At 39.1% G+C, this 4562-nt stretch overlaps 1 protein-coding gene across 1 annotated transcript in view; it reads left to right on the forward strand.

The window, feature by feature from the left end:
• Window positions 1-4562, forward strand: part of SMARCA5 (SWI/SNF related, matrix associated, actin dependent regulator of chromatin, subfamily a, member 5) — a 73693-nt gene that overhangs the window by 41363 nt on the left and 27768 nt on the right. The window lies entirely within an intron of this gene.

The following is a 4562-nucleotide window of genomic DNA, read 5'->3' on the forward strand; positions in this document are numbered from 1 at the left end:
TGACTCTGGGCCCAAGAGTCCCCAGGTCTTGCCACACTGCTGGTCAACCAGGTCTTCACCCGGGTTCACAGAAGTCTATTGAACATTGTAGGGCTTAGCTCACCGCTTCATTGCTGTTTTTCCCTCACTTCCCCTTATCCGTGTCAAGTGTGGTCACCAATCACAGCGTGTATTCCCATTGAGTCTTAGTCTTAGAAGGGGGTTTGCACTGAGGGGACCCGACTACTTGCCTTGATGTTTCCTGGAATGCTGTCCTTTTGATGTTGAATGAGCATACCTTACTAGTATTGTTCTCCCCTCTACATACCTATCTATTGCTTAGCTGAAAATTGGGCCACTAGGGTAAGTTCCGTTCCAGACATGAAGGGGAGTTAAGGGCCATACTTTCAGGTTCTTCCAGTCCCTTTCTGACTAGTAACCCTATTCTAAATTTTTGTATTTTTTTTGCGTTTTGTTCTACATTTTCTCCTACTCTATCCCCAGGACCTTCTAATGTGATCCCTTTTAGAGCAATTGAAAGTGATAGCTGAGTACCATCTACTTCTGGTCTCAGAGTTGTGACAATTGATGTTCACCTGCTCCATTGGTCTATTGGACTAGTTTCCTGACTACATATTTCTTTGATGTTAGATTATTCCATTTGAATTGATCACATTCTGGTTAGCCAAAAAATATTGCTCTGTTGTGATGATTTCAGAACCATGTAAAACATTTCAGATTTTAATTTACTAGTAATTTAGAACATTCAGTGTTTAGGCTTAATTTGTTGTTAAGTTCCATTGAGTTGGTTCTGACCCATAGTGACCCTGTATGGGGTTTCTGATGAGCAGTTGGTGACCTTGAACCGGCAATCTTGCGGTTCAAACTGGCTTTGTAGTCCAGCGCCACACCAGGACTCCCTAGCAGGGGTTGTTGTTGTTAAATGCTCTTGAGTTGATTGCGACCCTGTATAGGGTTTCCGAGGAGCAACTGGTGAGCTAGAACTGCCGATCTTGTGGTTCAAACTGACTTTACAATCCAGCACATTAACTGAAGGTGCCATACCAGAACTCCATAGCAGGGGTCGGGAACCTTTATTCTGCCAAGGGCCATTTGGATGGCCCGTCATTCATGGGCCATACAAAATTAGCAGTTTAACCTGTTATAATGTGATGGCTGAAACTGTGGCTGCCTTGGCAAGGCCAAATGAAATGATTTCACAAGCATTATTGTGCTTCTATGGGTTAATGCGAATTGCAAGGTTGGTGGTTCAAGCTCACCAGCTGTTCCTGAGAAACCCTGTATAGGTTTACTATGGGTTGGAACCGACTCAGTGGCACTTAACAACAATAGCAGCTTTACAGCCTATGGGCCAGATGTTCTTCACTCCTCCTTTACAGGTTTCTGAGACTGAGTCTTTGTGAGAGCAGAAAGTCTCATCTTTATGTCATAGAGCTGTTATTGAACTTTAACTGCACCCACCTTGTGGTTTGCAGTACAGTGCTTATCTTCTAGTGCTAACTTGCCTCTCAGGTGCCTTTCTGGTGCCTTGAAAAAATTGTTGTCAAGTATTGTCTGCTATTTTGACACTTAACAGTAGTTACGTTGAAATACTAGCAGAATATTAAAATGAAAAGCCAAAATTCAAATCAACTGATTTTATTTTAACGTTACAGCTACCGACACCGTAGAACAGAGCAAGAAGAGGATGAAGAACTATTAACAGAAAGCTCCAAAGCAACTAATGTTTGCACTCGATTTGAAGACTCTCCCTCATGTATGTTATGCTTTATTACTTGAGTATACATTTTTTTTTTAAAACCCTCCCTTTTAAGTATCATTTGATGAATGTTTTGCATTTACCTTATGTATTAATTTATATAGGGGATTTCTTAAAATCTTCAAATGAATGGTTGTGAAATAAATCTGGTTTTGTTTTTTTTAAAACGTAGAGATGGTATAGTTTGTTTGTGATGATCCTGTATTACAAAAAATGTATAAAATGCCTTTGTTGCATATATGTAAAGTTAGGGTTGATGTGTTGTTTTTTTCCTTAAGTCATGAATTACTCTGTTTACTAGAGACTTGTTTTTTGCCAGTGCCCTCAGTGTGTCTTGGACATCTTTCGGTACCATTGGTTCTTGATCATATGCTACCACTTGAAATGGTGGAACTTTGACCATTTCTTTCTGGTATAGTGACTTGACTATTCCATCTTCCTGCCTCATTCAATATTTTGCTGATAGAATTCTTAATATTTCATTTAAGGCTTGAAGTTTTTCTTCAGTTCTTAAAACTTGAGAATTGCTTTTGGTTTTCTAACTCCAGATTACTGCAAATTTCATAATAATGCTTTGTCTTCTTGCATTGCATTTTGAAATAGTCTGTTCAGCTCTTTTACATCATTTCTTCCTTTCACTTAAGCTATTTTTCATTCAAGAGCAAGTTTCTGAGTCTCTGCTGACATCCATTTTGTGTTTTGTTTTCTGTCTTCTTAATGACCTTTGCTTTTCTTCATGTATGATCTTGATGTCATCCCATAACTCATCTGTTCTTAGGTCTTTAGGGTTCAGTGTATCAAATCTACTTTAGAGTTGGTTTCTAAATTCAAGTGGAGTATTCTCAAGGATGTATTTTGATTCTCATGAACTTGTTTTAATTTTCTTCCACTTTAACTTGAGCAGTTGATGGTTGCTGCTGCAGTTGGCTCCTGGCCTTGTTCTGGCTAATATTTAGCTTCTCCATCGTTTCTTTCCACAGATGTAGGGGAATTAATTCCACTGCATTTCATCTGGTGAGGTCACATGTAGAGATACTGTTAATACTGTTGAAGAGATATTTGCACTTAAAAGGTTGTTTTGCTGTTGGCTGTGTGCTGTCCAGTCGGTTCTGATTCATAACGACCCTGTTTAAGGTTTCCAGAAGTGACTGGTGGGTATGAACTGCTGACCTTTTGGTTGCCAGTGCCACACCAGGGCTCAAAAAGGTGGTTAGTCTTGCAAAATTCTGTCATGCAATCTCTAGCATCTGTTCTATCCACAAGTCAATTTTTTTTTTTTTTTTTAATTTCCAGTGTTCACATTCCAGTTACCAGTAGTTATCAATGCATCTTGATTGTGATTGATCAGTATTTCACCTGCAGAAATTGGTAGAATTGCTCAATCTCTTAATTTTTGCCTTAGTAATTGGTGCATAAGTATGAATTAGAATTGTATTAACTGGTCTTCCGTATAATCACCATAGCATTGTGCTTCAGGACAGATAATTTGAAATGATCTTTTTGACACTATGGCATAACAGGCATGGTAGACCATGTGATTATTAGGTTCAACATGGCCAATTCCAGTTTATTTTAGCTCACTGATCCCTAGGGATATTGATCTATAAGCATTCCATTTCATTTGTGACAGCTTGTGATTGTCATAGGTTTTTATTGTGTATATTCCATGTTCTGATTATAATGTATGTATGCAGCTGTTTCTTCTCATTATCAGTCATGCTGTATCAGCAAATAACGGTCTTGAAAGCTTTATCTCATCCATATCATTCAGGTTAACACTACTTTGAGCCCTGTATGATGCTGAACTGAACTGCTAATCACAGTTCAAACCCACCAGCCACTCTCTGGAAACACTTTACAGGATCACTATGAGTCAGAACCAGTTTGAAGGCACAGAGTGATAATTACCACTTGGAGGAGTCAGTTCTTCAGTCATTTTTTTTTTAAAAAAAACCTTTTTATTGTGAATTGTCTGTTTACACAAGATCATCAGCTTTGCATTCAGCAAATGATACGCTTTCTTTCATCTCAATAATACAGTCCCCTCCCTGCAACAACAGTTGTCCTGTTACTTCCCTTTTACATCTTATATTTCACAAATGAACAAAGCAAAAATATTTGATGTGCACATACAAAACCAAAAGTATGTATTCAGTCAGATGTCCTAAGGGCATGTTCTGCAAGCCAGCCTCCTGTTCTCAGGCACACAACCTTACTCAGTCTGTGGGCCTAGAGTCCGCAGCTGCTCTGCTGTTGCAGTTGTTCTAGGTAGGATATCATGCTTATGCTGCTTTTCCTTATTAATTGTCCTAGGATCGTCTGTTCCTGAAGTGAAGGATTTAACTACTCCACCCTTTTAGCCCTCTGTGGTTATGTCCTTGTCCATGGGCTCAAGTGTTCCCAGGTCTCACCACACTTTGGACCAGCCAGCGAATCTTCAAGTCCACGGGTGTCAATGGACTGTGGTTGAACTCAGCCCATTTCTTCATTGCTGCCTTTCCTCCTCTTCCACTCACCAGTAGACCTGTTTGTGTTTCAGTCTTAGAGGGAGTTTGTCCTGAAGGAACTTGATTGCTTTCCTTGATGTCTTCCTGGCAAACAACTTGCTTATTCTTGTAGTAGGCAATCATGCCAACATTTTGTTTTGGGATTTTTCTGATGATCTTTTTTTTTTTTTTTCTTGGTTGCCTACGTGTTCAACTTTATTTTCTTTTTAATTTAAGGTTTTTATTGTGGATTGAGTGAAAGTTTACAGGGCACATCATCAGTTTCACATTCAACAATTCATATAACTTGTTTCATT

This window comes from Chrysochloris asiatica, unplaced genomic scaffold (assembly GCF_000296735.1).
Source record: "Chrysochloris asiatica unplaced genomic scaffold, ChrAsi1.0 scaffold00190, whole genome shotgun sequence".
In the NCBI taxonomy this organism is placed as follows: Eukaryota; Metazoa; Chordata; class Mammalia; order Afrosoricida; family Chrysochloridae; genus Chrysochloris; species Chrysochloris asiatica.